The sequence below is a fragment of the Artemia sp. Qi Xiang Cuo genome, chromosome 12 (assembly GCF_049724085.1).
Source record: "Artemia sp. Qi Xiang Cuo chromosome 12, ASM4972408v1, whole genome shotgun sequence".
Lineage (NCBI taxonomy): Eukaryota > Metazoa > Arthropoda > Branchiopoda > Anostraca > Artemiidae > Artemia > Artemia sp. Qi Xiang Cuo.
Genome location: NC_142805.1, coordinates 15384216 through 15406087, shown reverse-complemented (window position 1 = coordinate 15406087; position 21872 = coordinate 15384216). Strand labels below are relative to the sequence as shown.

Sequence of the window (21872 nt, the reverse complement as noted above, 5' to 3'; positions counted from 1 at the left end):
CTACCAAGCGTGAAACTACCACAAATCCACATCGATCAATAAATGAAACCCAAAACGAACAGAAATTACAATAAATAACAGAGTCAAACACAAAGCGAGCAAAAATAACATAAGTTGGGCGCAAAACCCCTATGCCTTCCCAAGGCCAGGACAAAATTTGCACTTTACTAAAAAAATATAAATATTTTTTACTTTTGTAACTTTAATAAATCAAATAATATCAACATTTTGATTACTAAATATCAGTATATGTATATTAAACTTACAATGCACAATCATTTGTATTTTTTCAGTAAAGAGCAAATTTTGTTCTGGCCTTGGGAAGGCATTGGGGTTTTGCACCCAACTTGAACATAATACCCTCAGTCGTTCTTGGGATACTGCTGAGATGCCTTATTGGGAATTAAGATTATCACAGTGCATTTTGATTTAATCTTAAGGCAATATATAGTTTTTTAACAATATTGGGAATTGGGAGGGTGGGTGTGGGAGGGGGATTAGTTGCCCTGCAATCACTTTTGACTATTAAAAAGGGCATCAGCCATTTCTATTTTCAATCGAATGAGCCCTTTTCGAAGTTCCCACGACAACTCCTTCGATACGAAGTGCCCTGGTCTAAATAACAACAACATCAAAAAATAATACATTTTACACACATCGATCTTTACTATAAGAAAGTCAGCCTTCCAATCAGTTTCGACTATTAAAAAGGGCACTAGGCCTTTCGATTTCCAATCGAATGATCACTTTTTGAAACGAAAACGCTTTCTATAAACACCTTATATGGCCCCAGGGCATAAATTACAACCCTTACCATATGGCCTGTTAGGGTAGTTGTCATTCTCTAATACCGAATTTCCAGAACTTTCAACTACGTTAAACAAAATGGCTATCTCAAAATTTTGATTGGATGTGTTAGGGGAAAAGGTGGGTGCGAGAAGGGGATTAGTTGCCCTCAAATCACTTTCGACTATTAAAAAGGGTACTAGCCCTTTTGAATTTCAAATCAAATGAGCTGTTTTTCAAGTTTCTACGACAAAGATTTCAATAAAAACCTTATATGCCCCCAGGGCATAACTTATAATCCTTGCCCTGCCTTTTGTGGAGGAGTTTCCTCCCCAAAAATATATTTTCTATCTGGAAATCAACTACGCTGAATAAAATGGCTATCTCAAAATTTTTATTGGACGTGTTTGGGGGAATGATGGGCGTGGGGGGCTAGTTACCGTCCAATCACTTTCGACTGTTAAAAAGGGCACTGGCCACTCCAATTTTAATCGAATGAGCCCTTTTCGAAGTTTATACGACGACTCCTTCGATACGAAATGCCCGGGTATGGAGAAAAAAACACATTGTGCGCACATCGTTCTTTACTTAGCAGCGCTAGCGTGCTACCTATGATTTAGCAGGAATAGTAGCTATTATTTCGGTTAATCTTAAAAGTAAAAGCTTACTGAGAAAATAAACTTTAGATGATTTTTAGAAAGAGCCGGAAACCCTTTGAAAATGGCATCAGATCAAAATCAAAGTTGTACCATTGGAATCAGTGTGGTCAAAATTCTTGTTTAGGGAAATTAGAGTCCCCCACCTTGAACAACAAAGAAAATCCCTTTTTTGCATGGGTAGCATTAATGTGTCCTTTTTTGCTTTTTTTTTAACCAGGGCTAGTGAATTACCAGAATAACATAAAAGAGATCATTAACCACTCATTTGAACAGAAATGAAAATTGCTAGTTCCCTATTTAAGTGAACAACAAGATTGGAGGGCAGCTAGCCTTCCCCCAAAGGCCCCGTTCTCATAAAGTAGTCCGATCAGGATTATGAGACAGCAATTTTTCAGCATAGTTGAAAGGTTAATAACCATACTTTTGGTGATGACCTGACACTCTTTTGTCCCTGGGAAAACGGTTTTGAGTTACGGAAATATGGTCCTACGAAATCCAATAGATTAAATTAGATTAAAAGAGTTGGTAGTTCAGTCGATAGAGCTTGGACTTTGAATTAGGACGTCAAAGGTTCGAGTCCTTAAAGGGCTTTATTTTCAATCATGGTTTTGTGTCCTCTATATGATTATGTGGATAACCTGTATTTGTTAAGGTAGACTTCCTAAGCTGATTTGGAAGACTTGTTAAGGTAGAATCAGCTTACTAAGCTGATTCTAAATATATAAGTTTCATTAAGTCTAGTTCTACCCATCAAATACTATGAGCCTGAGAAAATTTGCCTGATTTTCGAAAAAAGAGGGGAATACCCACTAAAAGTCAGAGAATCCTAATGAAAATCACACCATCATATTCAGCACATCAAACCATTAAATGGAAAGCAGGTCGTTCGCGATTGAGGTGGGTGGATGTCATACATAAAATGGTTAAGGGAAATGGGAATTTCCAGGGAGGGTGTAAAGAGGGAGGCTTTGATAAGATCGTGATGTAGGAGGAGCCCACGTAGCTGTTTTGGCCTCAGTCGGCTGGGTGCTGCATTGAGGTGTTACTAGTAGTAGTAGTAGTATCAGCATAAATCTTTCCTTTTAATTTGGATCAGCATGATGGTAGGGTATACAAGTATTTGACAAATCCTCTTGTGTAATGTACAAGAACAGTTATCACAGCTGAAAAACAAAAAATCTTTTAAGACAATTGAATTCATATGAAAAATAGATAAAATAAAGGCAATATGGTTAAAGGAACAAGTAAGTAATTAAGTAAGTAAACAAATTTATATTAAAGCAAGTGAGATAGTTTCCGAAGCTTAAAATCATCCTAAAAATCAGCCAGTCTCTTTTTATGTTTCTCTCTTTTTAAAAGAGAGCCAGTCTCTTTTGAACAACTGCTGAAACACAAAAGCCCTTGAATTAGAATAAAAGGATTTCTTAAAGCACCAAAAATTTTTCTGTATCAAGGGAGGGGTAGAGGAGGGGGAAACCGTCTTCACATACTGAATAATCTCTATTCGTTTTAAAGACTTAAGTTTATCCGGAAGAGTAAATTCTAGCTGTTCTGGGTGTCTAATTTCTAGGGAGGTCTAGTCAATAATTTGTAAGGTATCGTCATTTCTAGGGGGGCCTCTATACTCACAGCTAAATCATGGGAACAACTCCATTGGCAGTGTTAGTCAAATAACCTATCCAAGGGACTTCCGTTTTGGAGGAATTGTGGCAAATTGGGTACTGTTGATACTAGCCCATATTTCACCTTCTTCTTAACATTACACTTATCTTTTACCATTACTTACTGTACATTTGCTTTTACCGTTATCAAACAGTTTGTGGTAACGAACTATAAGTAAGGAGTAATGAGACTCAATAGTAACCGAAACTTTAAAAGATGGAATTTTGATATCAATGGATGTATCGAAAGAATTGGCTTATTATGCTGGTTCCAAATATTCAATATTCATTTATTGTTGTGATACACACTAAAGGCTACGAGTCGAATTTTTTTTTTCGAATATTTGAAGAAGGAAAAAATACACCCTAAAAGTCGAATAATATTAATGAAAATCAAACCATCATATTCAGCGTATCAGAGAACCCTAGCTAAGAGGTTCCAAGCTCCTGTCTGCCAAAATGTGGAATTTTGTATATATTTTTTGCCAGAAGAAGTGATCGTATCGAACCAATGGTCCTAGAACATTGCAAAATGCCTAATTCAAACGGAAAATAAATCTTCTATTGCCCTTTTGAGGTAACCAAAAGGACTGGGAGGAGCACCTAGACCTTTGCTTCCGACCTCCCTCCCCCAAAGTCGTCCCATCAAAAATAGGGAAAACTATTTTTTCAGCATAGTTCAAGAGCCCAATGATTATACTTTTGGTGATGATCCATTGACCCAGGGAAAAGGGCTATACAATTATGATGGTATAAGGGGAATATTATCGAACCAATTTTTCTAGAAGATTGGCAGTCGGCTCATTCGAACGGAAATTATAATTGATAGTTCTGCTTTCAAGTGACTAAAAAGATTTGGGGGTGGTAGCTAGGGGGCATCCTTTCCTCATATACCGAATAATTTTTGTTTGCTTTTAATTTTTATATTGATCCTTACTTCTGGTAGAAAAAAATCTATTTTTAACTTAATACTCAATAAAGACCATATCTCGAAACTAATGTTCTAGACTATCCTAAAGAACTTTAGCAAGTACTTACATGAGCGGATATAAAAAGCATTTAAAGAGAGGTTTTCAAAAGCAAATTCAAATAAATAAACCATTTTTTTTTCTAGAATTGATTAACGATAGGGAAGCATCCGTTTTTTGTTGGGAGGGGGGGGTTTAAAAGACTTAAAACATCAAAAATATGTTATTTTGCATTTTTATTAGGTTTCTACGAGTCGAATAAATATTTCAGGGGAGGGGGAGCTCACACATTGTAACCTCCCCTCTTCCTTGGATGCAGCCTTGGATCCAATGCATACAGGACGCAAAGCACCCTTTCTAGGTTAATATCAGTTCACGTACACAGTGGAGTCGATTCAAATAAATAGAGGGAAGACGGGGCAAAATGTCTCTGTCAACACCTAGGGGGGGGGGGGGGTAAATTTGTCATTTTTATAAAATGTTCAAAAAAAAAATCAAATAAAATATTTTCAGCGTAAATTTCTTTTTAAAGGAAACTTCTTCTAAGAAAGTTCATAAAAAAAAAACAGCTCATGTTAACACTTTGCTTGTAAGTAAATACATAATTTACAATTTAACTTTCTTAAGTAACACAAATAAATAAAACAATGTCGGCTAGTCTCTCACCAATCAATTAACTTTGTATTCTATAGATTGTAAGAGCACCTAGGATATTTTGTCTATTCCCATTTCTCTGTTTTTTTGCTACAGGAGAAGCGGCTGGTATTTTGTCGTAAGAAAATACGATTTGAAATTCACTTCTGCTATTTTTGGCTGCTTACTATTATTTGTGTAAAAATACATTATGAGAATGTGCTTAAGCTGTTATACAATTATAGATAATGGGAAAACAGTTAATTAATTGTTACTATCGACTTACTGATCATAAGAATTCGGAAAAGGTTTTTACCTTACATATTCAATATCTTCAGGAAACATGTTCTGAAATTTATTTAGGCTATTTTTTACTACATAATATTATTTGTGTAAAAATAAATTATGGAAATTGGCTTAAGTTTTTATACAATTATAGATAGTGGAAAAATAGTTAATTAATGCATCCATTTGAGCAGCCTCTTAATACTATTTACTTTCTGATTAGAAGTATTTTAAAAAGGTTTTACCTATATCCAATATCTTCAGACCCAAATATCTTTTCAAGACAGCTAATGTAGGTGTCTGTAACGGTCATGGGTAAGCGTTTTGAATTCCTCGCAGACCTGTGAAGTTGCTCCACAATTATAACAAGTGCGAGTATGCAGCATCATCCCTGAGAAAAAGTTTTCTGGCACCCCTTCTTCCTCACTAAAAAATAATCAGTTCTTGATAACGAAATTTAAGAAAGGAATGACGCGGCTTAATAGTAATCAAAACTAAAAAAAAACGAATTTTGATATTAATAAGTATATCGAAAGGGACATTTTCTGATTTCCTGTCATTATTTAAAAAATACACTGATGAAATACTCGGTATGCATTTTTTGTTTCTGAGTTTTAGAGTTTGAATCTTTTAGCTCTTCATTTTATTCTTTCATTATGCATAGCTGTCTTCAGAATTGTGCTGTAGGCCCTACTCTCAATAAAGAGAAGCCGGCTTATAAAAGTGCTTTACAGTTTTTAGTCTGTAAAAAGAAACATCATAGGTAGGGGTGGATCCAGGGGGACTTGCCCCCCCCCAATATTTTTCAGGGGCTATTGCTTTCTTCTTTTTCTTTACCCTTTATAAAATCAAAATTGTAAATTGTTTGTTGCATGTCAGCGAGAAGCTTGTTATGTATTTAATTTTTAAACTAAGTGCAGTCGTATTTCATTCAGACTCTAACGCTGTTTAATTGAGACATTTTTTTTCATCGACTCCTACTATTTCTCGCCCTTTCAGGTTCCACATGACAGCCCGCGAAGTTCAGGACAGAGACAGAAAATATGGACGAAATACGGACACCAGGCCTTAGACCATTGAGTTTGAGTTAAGCGGATATTTTTTTACCACCATCGCCAGAGTTATTCACAAATGATAAAGAGAAAACGCAAAGTTGCTGCTCATTAGTATTCACATAACTTGAAAAAAAGTACAAGAAATAGCAAAACTTTCAGATACCGCATTACATCCATAATCTGTGTCTATCGCATGGCTTTTTATGTGAGCAGCCCACTCTGATCATGCAGTAACTCAGCTGTACTGGCAGACACTACTATTCGTTATAACCTCTTTCTGAGGGGCTGGTCAACCATCAGTGTGTCTGCTGTAACTCCGGCTTGTTTCGTCTGAATTGTGGAAGCCAAAGTTACTGTTACCAAACGATTTTTTCTGTCTGTCTTTACTTCATTGAGTAAGCTGAACAGTCTTTCTGAAGCTACGTTCAAAAATGGCAAGGAAAACAGGTATTGTAAAAACTTGGCTAATTTTGGTTGCCACGGTGGTCCCTCACACCTAAAGCCAATTTTCAGTAATCCACGGCTGTCGCAGTTACTGTTTCATCATCATTTGAACTATCGGAATGTTCTTGCCACTCTTTGTCAATGGGACGTCTCGACCACCCTGGCAACGAGTAGCGTCTTAAATATGGGCCACGGATGGGTGGGTGACTTAGCTTTTTTGGGTTCAATAAAACTAATTTCAAGTTTTTCACTGGCTGTTAATTGTCCTCTTTTTTATCCTTTCTTCGCGATTTATTATTTTATAATACACTGACAGGCCCTGGCGGACTATATTCGTCACTTTCTGCTTACCCAATCTTACTTTATCAGTAACATTCTTATGTGGTATATTTTTCAGGAATGGGATTAACTTGTCAACAAGCAAAAATGGTAAATTGTTTTCAAAATGCTGTAATTTTCGTCTCTGTATCTTGTACTAGATCATTTCTAGATCAGGAAGGAAGCAAACCCCTTCAATTCTACAGAGCAGCTGCAGATAAAGTCTAATACTTGTTATATTTCTTTAAATTTGTAGTAATTTTGGATCGTTTTGAACCTACTGAGTCAGCTGGACCCACATAGTGCTAGTTCTCATCTTCTTGGTGCAAGCCGACCTCTTTGGTTAGCTTATGATTTGAAGATAATTAGTTAATTACAAACCTTAAAGGTGCTTAAATGATCAAAAACAGAAAATCAATGCAATCACTGTTGGATGGATAATGGGCAATGTTGATACAAACGGCAATAAATTCCAATTGCGCTGCCTTAACTGTCTGGGACGTCAAGAATAATTCCTAAGAGACAACAGACAGCGGTCTGGTAATAAAAAACAAAGAATAACCACAAAGTAAAATTTTCTGGGGATTAAATTTTCTGAAGATTCAGTATCTTCTTTTTGTCGGGAGATGGATTAAAAATTCGGTAGATATCCCGAAAAATCGGCAGAAGTGGAAACACTGCCCCTCGTACAATTAGGCAGGCCAAAACTAAGAAAACACTATCCTAGTATTAGTCACCTTAAGACAGTACTCCTTACCTCCTCCAAGGATCAGATTAACAACAACTTTACAACACATATACTTGGATCCCAACGACCTTTCTCTGTGGAAAAGGAGGAACAGGCTTCTGATTTTTGTTCATAATTGGGGGAGGGGAATTTCTCAAGTTTTCAGGCCAGAAAATGAGTATATGTTTTGTGCATATTAGCAATTATCCGCTGGTCCTGTAATTTCGTTAATGGGGGGAAGGTGAGTAAATACCATAGATACAACCAAGGCATTTAGACCAGGGTATTTACTTGTAAGATCAACCGAAATAATAGTTACTGTTGCTAGATTAGTGTCAGATGACAATTTTGTTTCACTCAGCAGTTTTTTTTTCTAAACTTGTTTTTTTTTTAACTTTTGGTTATAATGCGGTGTAGTTCGCTCTTTACTAGGTTGCAGGTACCGCTGCAACCATGATTTCTTGAGCCGCCATGCTAGGAAGCATGAAAAGAATACAGCACAAATCTAAATGGTAAGAAATCATGAACCAAAAGTTTACAGTCCCTCTTTTAAAATTTCTCTTCTACATTTTTGCTCTCTTGTTAGGTCACTTAGATTACCTCATAATCCAGTGCAAAAATCATCAGGCTTAACTACACCTCCCTTGCAGTATTCTATACAAAGTTGATGTGTCTTACAAAATACACAAAGATCGTTGCAAACCTCCAAGTGTGTTCCTCTTTTCGTCTCCATCCACTCTATGAATTTTTTGGTTTGAAATAACACCTAATAGGCAAAAATTAATCATATGATTTTTTTATTTTACGACGTTCTCTAACGTATAAAAATTAGAGAAATATGCACATGTAAATATTATACCTGGTGGAATATTGCGCATGTGATTTTATACAGTATATATTACTTCCATAGTAGTTAAACGGGGAATGAAATAAGATGAACAGTACCTCAGATGCACATAGTAATGAGAAAACTCGGAAATCCTTATAAATCTTTTCTTAAGTCTTTTTTTTTATCAATTTACTTTTGTAAATATTAATTAGTTTCATAGTTGTTTTAGAAATCATGTCAAACAGCTTGTAAGATAAGGTAAGATATTTATTTCAAAAAGATCACTATCACAAGCCCACAAAGGGCCGAATTCGGACTTCGGAGTCGACAATATAAATGATTGCACTAAAACTGGCAAAAATGAAACAACAACAATGAAATAGAAAAACCATAATGAACAATCATTTAACAGTCAATAATTAAAACTGTAAAAAGTCAATGAAAAAGTTAAAAAGATAAAAACTGATCAAACTAAACTTACACAAATACGAATCTGAAAAAGAATTATAACGGACATAAAAAAAAGGGAGGGGGGGGGGGGGTGAATAAACGCTTATACACAGAAAAAAAGAGCGAGACATAAATGCATATGAATTAAAATTGTGGCAGCAAATTAAGTGTAAACAGTGATCCGTGCCGACTGTAAAAAAAATTAACTAAAACAATAACTGTTCATACAGTTCGTCGTAACGAAGTGTAGGTAAGGAGTGACGCGGCTCAACAGTAACCGAAACTAAAAGAGATTTTAATATTAACACATATATCAAAATGAGATATAGTCATGCTATATAAAATATATACAAATATTTACTTAATAAGAGCCATTCTTATAGAACAATAGTTTATCTTAACGCGTCGTAATCTTCATTTTTAGAGAGATCAAGTAAAAAAAAAGTTTTTAAGTTGAAAGTAAGAATCCACATTAAAACTTAAAATGAGCAGCAATTATTCTGTATGTGAGGAGGGCTACCCCTTCCTCAACCATCGGTCTTTATACAAAATTCTTAAGGTTCTTGTCAAATAGTTCTCGTTAAAGACCAAATTTCCAAAGTTCATATTAGGGTTGATGTTCTGCATTTTCGAGCAATAGTATGTAAGACCAAGATGTTGCCTGATGAATCAGTCCATTATTTTATATGCTGTTCAATGACTTTAAATTTTTCATTTTTATGACAAAATTTTAAGATAATTTTAATTGTATACTGAAAGTTACTGATATCACATCTGCTCTTAGACTATAAAAAGCGGTATAGATTGATTTATTTTCGGGAGGCTACGTATATACTTTTGATTCCTAAATAAATATTCTTGTTTTTATGCTTGGCTTTTTTGTAAGGGGTCAGGTTTAGGAATATGAAACTTTCAGGGAAGCGTCTACAGGCTAAAATATGTCCTGGGAAAGTATTTTGAAGGTTCTAGGCGTTTACCCCCGGGAATTACCCCCACAGTAATACACACTACTTGTGTATTATACGCCACACACTCAAGTTTACGCTGTGTAAAATTCGAGAACGCACCAGTTTTATGTTAGTTTCTTCATTGCCTTAGAAATAAATTTGGGCTATATATTTGCATATTAGGGGGGGGGGGGGGAGAGAAAAGTATAGCAGGTCTGCATGCAAAATGTGTTTGGTACAATCATTCTGCATATTAGATAGATATTTAGAAAATTGTATTTTAAAGCCAAATATACGGCCATGAACACAGTAAAATAACATAAATGAAAGGCACAAATAACATAAACTTTGATCAGCGATCATCATAAAATACTTAAATGAAACAATACGTTAACCTAATAATAGTACTTAATACTAAAAGTCATTGAAAAAAAACTTAACACTGGGAAAAAACGCTCAAATAAAACATCACATATACTTTATATTGGGATTTTTTTTCATTTTTATTTTTTAGTTAACAAATGTTCTTGATACCTCACTATTCTTCTGTAATTTTATGTGGCCATGCCTAGAAAAAATTGTTTTCTGACTTCAAACTCTCCAAATACTTTACCCCCCCCCCCTTATGTGCAAATATATAGCCCAAATTATACATTTCCCATATATTCTGCCACTTCTCATTGTGTTGTCTCATGCCAAGCTGAAAAAACTAACGAAGAAACAGGTTTGTTCTCGAGTTTTACACAGCATAAAATTTAGTGAGTGGTGCATAATCCACAAGTACCAAAATTCCTTCCCCCTACGGAAATAAAAAAAAAACTTAAACAAAATTCTCAAATTTGGAAAACCTTATTTTCCACGGGGGGTTTTCCGCGGGGGGTGGGGGGGGGGGGTATTGCCCGTTTTTTTTCCGGGGGGCATTTTCCGGGGGAGGGGGGTATTATCCCTGGAGGGGGTATAAATGCCGGCCACTATTTTGAAGTACCTACCTTCACTCCTTCTCCGTCTCGAGGGTCCTGAAATTTGCCTACATGACAGGTCTATTTTGACCTCTTAAAATAGAAATTTTTAAATTTGAAAGTTGTAAAGGTGAAAACAATTTTGTTGTACCTCATTTAAGCAGAAGATCTATCTCTCAAGGTTTCACTTTTATAACACGTAGACTATTAAAGGTCATCAAAGGTCAGGACCCCTAGAAGGAGAAGGAGTGGAGGCAAGTACTTCAAAATCCCTTCCAGGGACATACTTTAGCCTGTAGACCCATCCCTGAAAGTTTCTTTTTCCCCGGCATTATTTGAAGAAATGATCAAACATTAAACAAACAAAAGACTAGTTTTCTCAACTGAAAATTAGGAGCAGTGTTAAAACTACGCCTGTCCTGTTTGGCATTCTGGCTACTTCATGGATGCCATCTATCTATATATCTATTCAGATAGAATTTGTTGAAGACGGGAAACTGAAAATGATGCATATTTTTTAGAAATTGGTCAAAAAGTTTGTACAACAATGAAAGAAGTGAAGATGTATATTATAAAATAAGAATTACTTTTTAAAATGTTTCCTTATGTCCAGTCACCTAGGCTATTTAGGTGTAGCTGACATCAAATAATGTAGCCTATAAGAAAGGTTAGGTTAGGTATAGCCTATATAGGGGGGGGGGGGCTGAAATTCAATTCAGATAGAAATGCTTATTATAGTCGTAATCAGCATAAAAAAAGGCGGTAAAATTCTACTTTAGTTACTTTTGGCTATCTTGGAAAGGGGTTGGGTTAGGAAAATGAAACTTTCAGGGATGGATGTACATGCTAAGGTGTGTCCCGAGAAGGTACTTTGAAGTACTTACCTCCAATCCTCCTCCCCCCTCTATATAATGGTAAATTACTGCACATTACTAGTTGTTTTAACTCATATTTCATCCTATATTACTATCATAATTATAAATCACTGCTTACCTTACACAACTTCAGCTTTTAACCTTGTTCATTAAAATATATTCCAAAATCCTGTTTAAATCCTAAACCATTTAAGTTTTGGTATAATAAAACCAGGCTTGTTGTGATGTCACAACTTTGCTTATCAGAAACCCTTACCCTTGAGGGTAGCAGGCACATGTCTAACACCTCTGTGTTGATAAGACCATTTAAACTGTATTAATTAGGGAAAGGATTTGGACAAGAGAGACCAGTAAAAATAACCTAATCGTTTTTAGAGGACAAATTATGTCATGGGAAGATGTTTTTGAAATCCCTCTTCCACCCAAACTCAAAATTTTCCAAAATTCTACTTTAGAAGCTTTTAAAGTATTTCTAAAGTACTAAAAGATAGAGTGCTAAAAACATCAGAATCGACTTCAGAGGAGACGTTATATCACGGGAAGAGGTTTTTAAAATCCCCCTTCCCCCCAAACTGAAAAATTTCCAAAATACGGTAAAATTCTACTTTAGCTACTTTTGGCTATCTTGGAATGGGGTTAGGTTGGGAAAATAAAACTTTTAGGGATGGGTCTACAGGCTAAAGTATGTCCCGGGAAGGTATTTTGAAGTACCTACCTCTACTCCTTCTCCTTCTAGAGGGTCCTGAAATTTGCCAACATGACAGATCTTTACCCATTAAAATTTTGACAAAACAATATTTTAACTTAATTTTCAGTTATTAGTTTCTTTTTTCTTGCTTTAGCTCTGAAAAATGCAATTCCTGTTGTTTGAGCAGAATTTTAAGCCATATCAATCATTTTTTTTCCAAATTTAAGAAATGTATTTGCATATCTTTAAATCATTATAAATTGGAATTGAGCAAAGTTGTGAAGCTGAGAACAATTTTGTTGCACTTCATTTAAGCAGAAGATCTATTTTGCAAGGTTTCACTTCTATAACTCACCAATTTTTAAAAGTCATCCAAGGTCAAGACCCTTTAGAGGCAGAAGGAGTGGAAATAGGTACTTCAAAATACCTTCCCGGGTCATACTTTAGCCTTTAGACCCATCCCTGAAAGTTTCATTTTCCTAACCCAACCCCTTTCCCTGATAGTCAAAAGTAGCTAAAGTAGAATTTCACCAATCAATGTGTCAGAATTGTACAACTTTTACAAAATGAATTTTTAATAAAATAATAAGTTTAAAACAAATTATATTTTTATATCCGAAAATATAGAATGAAATTATTGGTAATTTTTTTGCAGTTTAAACTTACCTCTTATTTACATCAAAAATAAAATTTACCCCTACCCCCTAACGTGCAAAAATATGCCCTGAATTGGTATATACAAGGGTGTGGGTAAAATTCATTTCCAACAAAAATGATTATTATAGGCTATTTGGAAAGAGCATAAAAGAGGCTCAAGTCGTATGTTTACTTTATTTGTAAGTCAATAATATGAACTGCAAAGAATTTAGCAAATTATTATTTTCAAGGGCTTAAAACTGAATTTCCAAGAAAGGCAATTATTACAGAGCCTAGGCTAAATAATGGCATCTAGTGGTATGCTCATTTTATTTTACCAGGATGAAGTTATCTCCTGGCTCCCATCTCCAGGTTTATCTCCCTGACCTAAAATTGCTTACCCTATAGTTCTGAAAATAAAAATTATCCTTAAAAAAAACTGCCAACACTTACAGCTCTCAAATGATACTAAGTTTTTGAATTTCTTTCTGTTTTTGATATTTTACTTAAAAGTAAAAATATAAGCGTGAACTTAAAATTAATGCCTGAAATTCTTTACTTCATAGAATTTTTCATTGTTATTTGAGATTGCTTTGTCAAGAGCTTTCAAATGAGGTGTTACATGACTATATTCAAAAACAAAAAATATTTTGACTGTTAGGCCTATTGAGGTAGTGGCAGCCCAATTTTGCTGCTTCATTTTTTAAGTCTTCTTCCTGTCCAATGTGAAGCAACAATTCATCACTGTCATCATAGAGTGAAAGGCATCCATCACTGTCCTCGTCAAACTGTAAAACCTACTTTGCTGCTTTCTTTCGCACTCCTCTTGGCTTTGCAGCTTTCCCCTTTCTGCTGGCTCTTGCTACTTCCTCTGATTCGATTTGTTGCTTTACAGGCGTATCAATAAAGGTTTCGAATCATCCTTTCTTCCCACCTCTGAAAAGTCCTCACCTGTTCTTGATTGAAGGCGATGGAAGATAAGGATATGTGCACCTGTCTTACATTTTCAGTCATGCTTGCTCTCCCAAGTTGAGGGCTGGTACTTGCACTTGTGCTGTTGGCCAATGGGCGAGAGTTTACAGCTTCTGTGTCATGATTTCTGGTACTGCTTGATCTGTTCTCCTCACTTTCAGGTCTGTCTGTGACATATGAGCACAGGAAATCTTGTTTTGTAAATACGCCTGTGATTTATGTTTAGGGAATTTTGTTTAGTGATTTATGTCTAGTGATTATACTTAAGGGATATTTTTCCAAAAATATTTGGTTGGCAACCCTACTCTCATCACTTTCGGGTCTGTCCGTGATATATGAGCACAGGAAATCTTGTTTTGTAAATACGCCTGGGTTGTAAGGCCAAATGCCTGATCTAGCAAACCCACTGTGGTTGTTGGAAGGGGTGAATGCGAGTGAAAAGGCTGAACCAACTAGTCCAGCAATATCGTAGATCGAGACGGGTTTTCCAGGATGCCTCAACATCCAATTATCCATTGCCCTGTTATACTGGGCCGTGAATGAAAATTAGACACTGACATCAAAGGGTTGTAGCCTGTGGCTGCAGTGTGGGGGAATAGTCAGTAGGACTACGCCGTTCTTCTTGGAGATTTCCAGCACATTTACCGAGATATGAGATTCGTGATTGTCTAGTATGAGCAGCTTTTTCTGCTCGCTTGAAGCAAGCGAATGTTTGGCAAAATGTTGCAAGTAGTCGTAAAACAATACTTGGGATACCCATCCAGATGGGTTTGCTCCTCCTGCCAGTCCAGAAGGACTTCCATTGAGCATATCTGGCTGAAATTTCTTTCAGGGAAAGATAAAGTACGGAGGAAAAAAATGTACAGTTACAGCAACTGTTCCAATCACTGTCACTGGAGCTCCTCTTTCTGTTGAAGTGACTTTACCTACTATTTTTCTTCCTTTCTTGTCAAGGACCTTTGGGGGCTTGTGAACTGTCGTGAACATCTGTTTCGTCCCTTGTTGTAAATATCAGCTGCATCAAAGCAGTTTTTTTCAAGCACAGTGCGCAGATTGTTGAAAAACTGCATCACATTGTGAGGATTGAAGCTGGTTACTCGACTGAGGCTGGTTCCTTCTGGTTTGCTCAAGGATCAAGTAGATTTCCAAATTTTGAAACCACATATCCATTCATTACCCGCCTTTTCGTGGTCATCCCATGCCTGAGGCATTTTTTAGCTATTTGCTAGTACAAACTGATAAGCCCGTTTCCTGGCCTCTATTTCAGTATGCCTGTAACACATACTCAAAGGGGTGATCAAATAAGTGACGAAATCAGCTTCTTCATTGGGAGAGAACACAGTGACAATCCATGTTTTCTGGCAAGACTAGATGAAACCTTCTGGTTATCACTGAAATTCTTGTATTCGTTGTACCGCTGCTGAAGCGTTGCTATGGGAATGCCAAACATACTTCCAGCCTTTCAGACACTAAGACCTTCAAATACCTTATTCAAAGCTAGTCTAATATTCTCTTCGGATTCAGCCTGCTTTTCCGCTGCATTCTGTCTGTACTGCTCTATCTGGCTCCATGGGAGTCTTGGTATTTTGAGACTTTTTTCTATTTGTAGATCAGTTTCTACAACAAAAGTACTTTGATTAGCAAATCGGTTTCTAGAAGAAACTTGAGCGAATAATCCTATGGTACATAGTGAGCCACTGACTTAGTATGTACCACTTCTGAGTGGCTCAGTATGTACCACAGGTCATCTGTTCTTTAAAAGTGAAACTACCTGAAGCTGGTCGTAAGCACAGGTAAAAGATGTCACTCATTATACTCTCTGATAAATAAGGATTCAAACAAGGTAAAAACAACCTTCTAGGATAAACCGTGGCAGTGAAAAATGAAGAAGTGCATACAAGAAATATTTTTTCTAGGGTATAACAAAAAGGTTAAAGAAAGCTGTTGAAAATCGAAGATAGAAACATATCTTCAAAAGTGGACAAAAAAGTCGATAATCTTGTAAACTATATCACATGGCCTAGGGGTCATTTTTTCAACTCAGTGGATGACAGTTAAGCTTAGTGGCTCACTATGTACCTATGCTCAGTATGTAGCACTTACCCTATAGAGGGATGGAATCGATTCTGCGATTTCTATTAAATGTCAAGCTTCTGGCCGTTTTTGTTAAATGAAAAGCCGTCTACATTATTCTCACAGCACGTGTTCAAAAAAAAGAGTGAGAAATTAAAATTGCATTAAGTTACATAAGATGAGATTTATTGCTGAAAAACGGCTATCACAAGCCCAAAAGGGCCGAATTCGTACTTTAGCATCAAATAAAATGAATAAAGAACAACACAAACAACTAGGAATTATAAAAGGGTCAATGTCAAATACGTAAAATGTTAAAAACAAAAACAATTTAAACTCATAAATTTAGAAGGTCAATGTCAAATAAGCAAAAATGTTAAAAAACTCTTAAAACTAAAATGGGGATAAAAATAATTAAAACAAAAACCTAAGTTAGTTAGTGACTAAAAAGAATAAAAAACCTCCAAATTTGCAAAATGGACATTAAAATTAAAAATCGTGAGGTAAAAAGTGACGGCGGGGGGGGGGGGCGGCGGAGATTCACTAATTGAAAAAATGTCGACTAGGTAGACCAAGCAACAGCAACTCTATAAGAAAATTAAAACAAATTTTCTTGTGAATTATTATCGCTTCTAATCAGCAGTTATACCAAACCAATCCTGCTCAACTCATCCTCAGGGCTATACTGTGGTGTTCTTCTCCCCATAGTATAGTGCAGACGGTTTGATATCATTCCATTTTCCCTTCTTGCTTTAGTTTTGTTTTTCTCTGTTTAAAGCTTTTTCCAATAGGCAATGTTTAGAAGTCCTCCAAAAAAAATGTCCCCCCAGATCCCAAATCAAATTCCAGTGAATGTGCCATAGTGAAAGATACCCATCTTGGCTGGTCAAGCACACTTTCTCAAAGTTCAAATGATAGCTCCAATTCGGAGAATAGGACAATGATAAGTGTAGGGGCTAATGTAACCATAAATGATGATAATGGGTTTCAAGAGGTCCTCTCTAGAAGTTCTAAAAAAGGAAAAAAATCTCCCCAATTAAAAGCATTTCCCCTCTCCCTGCCCAAGATCATCCCTCCAAAAACTTAAGAATTTACCTTAAAATTAATCCCACTACCCCCTTTGAAATAAAAATGATCTCTGCAATAAGAGTTGCAATTTTTAAATTGCTAAAATCAATGTTCTCTCTTAACATTAACCGTGATGGATCTCTGCTAATAGCTGTAGAAGATCAGAAATCAGCAGATACAATAATTAACCTTCAATCCCTCCTGAATACCCCAATTATTGCATCTAATTGGAACCCAAAACAATCACCAACAAAAATAGTAGTTTATAATGTTCCCCCAGAGATATCTACTCAGGAGTTAAAAGAAGGCCTTTCAGTTAGGGCTGGAAACACAATCCCAGTTGAGGATGTTACCCAACTTGGAAAACCTAACTCTACTGGCCTAAAAACAAGTAGATCCTTCTTATTCACACTGAAGGATAAAATTGATATCCCAGAAAAATTATTCCTATTTGGGCAAATCAAACCACACAAGGAATACAAACCTAAGCCTATTCAGTGTCAGAAGTGTTTCAAACTGGGACACACAACAAACAAATGCAATGAAATTCTCCAAGAGTGTAGTAATTGTAAATCTTTCCATCCTAAAGAGCTGACAACTTGCAACAACACTCAGCTTACATGCATCAATTGCAAAGGCCCACATGAATCTACAAATAAATCATTATGCCCTGCATACAAGAAAAGAGCTCTAACACTTCAAATATCAACAGAGAAGGCAATCCCATACCCCTTTGCAGCCATGGAAGCAAATGCTGCCCAACAATACCAAATAAAGCCTGTAATGAAACCAACCAAAACCCCCAAGTCAAATGCCCCCAATGCATCAAGCACCCCATATCAAACACCATCTTCTAAGCCCCCTAGCGCAAATCCCTATCAGAAGCAATCACCAAGCCAACAAGCCTCCTTGTCCGGTGAAATGAGGCCAGCCTGGCCCTCCCTCCCAAGAAGAAACAAACCAGAAACACTACCAGGAATTAATCCATTAACCAACAACCAGGATGCACTACCAAAAATGCAATCCCCAAATATATGCTTATTCATTCTAAACTGTAATGCAGTTCAGGCCATGAACATACATCAACTACAGAAAACAAAAATTATTGCAGAATTGGCAAAAATTTACATCCCAGATGATATGCTCATTCAAGCAAAAAAAGATCTTGCTTTACTTTTAACAAAGCTGAACATTGATACACATTCATATGAAGAATAAATCAACAACACAACATTTATCAATACTCCAATGGAATGTAAGATCACTCACAGAAAATAAGCTAAATGAACTAATATCTTTTATGAATAATAATTTGATTAATATTGCTTGCCTCCAGGAAACTCATTTAACCCAAAATCAACAAATTAAGTCTCTGGGATACACTATCCTGAGAAAGGATAGATCTTCAGAGAGAAAAGGAGGTGGTGTAGCTTTATTAGTTAATAATAATATAAAATTTTGTGGCATCAATTTTCCAGATTTTGAAAATGATGTTGATGTAATTGGTATAAGTGTTTGGCTGAATAATTTAAAAACCTACATAATAAGCTTTTATAACCCTAATGGCCAAACTTCAGATGCCAAGGATTTCTTTAATTATATAAATAATTCTAATATGATAAAAAACATCATTATTTGTGGTGATTTCAATGCCCACAGCCTTTTGTGGGGGAATAAACCAGCAAATAAAGCTGGTAAATTTATTGAGCATATGATTTCAAATAATAATGAATTAGCTGTTGCTACCCCTCCAAACCTAAAAACATATTTTAACCCCAAAAGTGCCAAATTCTCCACAATTGACCTACAAATTGTGTCTCTAAATTTTTTGAACAAAATTTACATAAATAAAATTGATAGTCTGTGTACAGACCACTTTGCTATAGTTTGCTCCCTAAATGAACCTGCTGAAACTTCTTCTCATACTTCCAATTATGTCAACACTAAAGCAAATTGGTCTATTTTCCAAAATAAGCTAAATGATGAAATTACAACTTTCACCCAAAGTTCATGCATTTCTAACACAACAGTTGACACACATGCTGAAGCCTTGACATCTTTACTAATAAATACAGCTAATCATGCTATCCCCAGGACAACACCTAAGAAAACATTCCCTAAACAAATTCCTAAAGCATGGTGGACAAATGAGTGCCTAAATAAATGGAAGATAAAAAAGGCAGCTAGGACAGAATTCATAAAAAAACCAACACCTACTACATATTTAAAAAAATTACAAGCAGAATCTAATCTAAAAAGGACTATAATAGATGCTAAATATAAATACTGGAATAATTTTGCAAATAATCTCTCCAGAGAAATGCATGAGCCAATTATACATAAAGTCATAAGCCACATATATGGGAAAAAGACTTCTCCCAACCCACTCCTGTATGAGCTTATACATAATAATACCCATTATGACAATGATATTGAAAAGGCTAACCGATTTGCAACTCTTTTTGTTAATAAGCTAACATCAAACAATCAAAGCAATCTGTCCACAATTCCTATGAACCCTAGTTACCAACCACGCCCAGGATCCGAGTACATAACTAATCCATTTTCAATCCAGGAATTGAATAATGCAATACATCATATTAGGTCCAAAACTAGCAGCAGCTATGACAATATACACCCTACATGGATAAAGAATCTCACACCTTCATACAAACAAGAACTGCTAAATTGTTATAATCACGCTTGGGCATCGTCTAGGTTCCCCAATATATGGAAATGTTCGTCCCTCCTACCAATTCTAAAGAAAAATAAACCAAAAGATAACCCTGAGTCCTATAGGCCCATAATGATTACACCTGTGATGGGGAAAATAATGGAGAAAATGATTTATCACAGACTTCTCTGGTTTGTTGAGAAAAATAACATGATCCCACACACTCAGACTGGATTCAGGAAATACCACTCCTCAACAGATGCTTTCATTTTGCTAACAAATGCAATAAATGAATCTTTCTCAAAAAATAATATCCTAGTGGCAACTTTCCTTGATTTTGAAGGAGCATATGACAATGTGAACCACCAAATCCTTTTAGATAAACTTGCAAACCTTGGAGTACCTCCCAAGCTAGTATCCTTTATTAAATCCTTCATAGAAGTGCGAAGTTTCATTGTTTGTGTTGGTTCAGCCTCTTCACCCCAAAAGACAATAACCAAAGGCCTACCTCAGGGAGCAGTCCTCAGTTGCCTCCTATTTGCCTTACATCTCTGGGACATGAACCTACCCCACACGAATCTACAATATGCTGATGATCTGGTGCTATGGTCATCTGGCAACACCTTTCAGATAGCACAGTCAAATCTGCAAAAGTCACTTTTCCAGTTTGAAAAATTCTCTCAACATTCAGATTTACCCATTGCACCCACCAAGTCAAAAATAATCCAATTTCACAGGAAGCGAAACCATGTTAATGCAAAACTAACTCTAAATAAAACAACTATTCCAGAAGATAATAATATTAATTACCTAGGTCTCATGCTTGACCAAAAACTTAATTTCCACCTCCACATTTCAAACACAATAAAAAAATGTTATAGAAAAGCAAATATACTAAAAAGACTTCTTTGAAACAACACAAAATGATTGAAACAACACAAAATGATATAATACGTCTCATATTTGGTCTTAGGAAACCCACAAGCACCAAGTTTCTGCTTATGGAGAGTGGATTAACAACAATAAGGGAGAGACGTAGCTTTCTCTTGATAAAACATCTTACAAAAATTGAATCAAATAGCTCACACACATTACATAATTGGTTAAGAAATCCAGCCATCTATAGAGGTATTGCAGATAAGTATGCCAATATTCAAAAGAAGTTCCCTGTACCAGCAAAGTCTATTGCACCTACTTTCCCCCAATCCCCTCCATGGAATTGGTCATCTCCCATAATAAATACTGATTTTTCAAAAATGGAATAAAGATTTAACCCCCATAGCTTTTGTTCAGACAAAATTTGCAGAACTTAATACAATTACATATAAAAATCACTTCCAAATATTTGTTGTTGGGTCATAAATGAATGAGAAGGTTGCACGTGGTGTTTTCCTTCCTCACCTGAAAATTGCAATGGGCGAGAGATTATTTAATAATTTATCTATAATGTCTGCTGAGTTAAATGCCATAATCATGGCATTAGAACACCTTAAGCAAAATCAATCTTTGATTGAAAATTTGAATAATATTATCATATATTCTGACTCTTTATCAAGCCTTGAGTTGCTGGCCTCAGCTCCTCACTACAAGTTGGACATTGACACTTATCATTGTCTCAGTATTATTGATAATCTTGCTTCAAGTGGCATAAAAACTTACTTTCAGTACATTCCGAGCCACTCTGGCATAAGTGGTAATCATCAGGTTGATGAAATAGCAAAAAATGCTATAAATATTGACCAGCCAAGTGGGAGACCAATCCCAATTAGAGATATTTACCGATGGAGGCTATCAGATATTAATTTTAATAAGATTAATCCTATCCTTTCCCCCTTTCCCAATAAGTATCTTTCTAAAATTTATCATAGAATTCGTTCTGGAACAAATGGACTAAATTTCCTTGCATTCTCATATAAGCTTTCTAATTCAAGTGGTTCAATTCCCCTGTCCCCTCTTTGCAGGCATTGTAATATGAATAATGAAACAATTGACCATTGCCTATTTGAATGTAATATGCTGACGTCTGCACAACATACCTTGCTTTCTAAACTGTTAAAATACTTCAAACACCACAAAATCCCACTATCAGCCAAGAGCCTAGCCAACTATACCTGCACACAGAGTATAGAAATCGACATCTATCATCTTATATTTGAACTCCTAGA

General features: G+C 35.8%; 1 protein-coding gene across 3 annotated transcripts in view; it reads left to right on the top strand.

Moving 5' to 3' along the window:
• The first annotated feature begins 6398 nt into the window (after positions 1-6398).
• The window catches only part of LOC148945823 (uncharacterized), a 64723-nt gene continuing 49249 nt past the window's right edge, over positions 6399-21872 (top strand). For 2 of the 3 annotated variants that reach the window (XM_089098348.1, XM_089098343.1), the window contains exon 1: positions 11213-11285. The gene's annotated coding sequence lies outside the window, so the exon portion shown is untranslated. Of the gene's footprint in view, positions 6495-11212; positions 11286-21872 lie in introns of those variants that run through there. The other variant, XM_089098345.1, reaches the window with a different exon arrangement.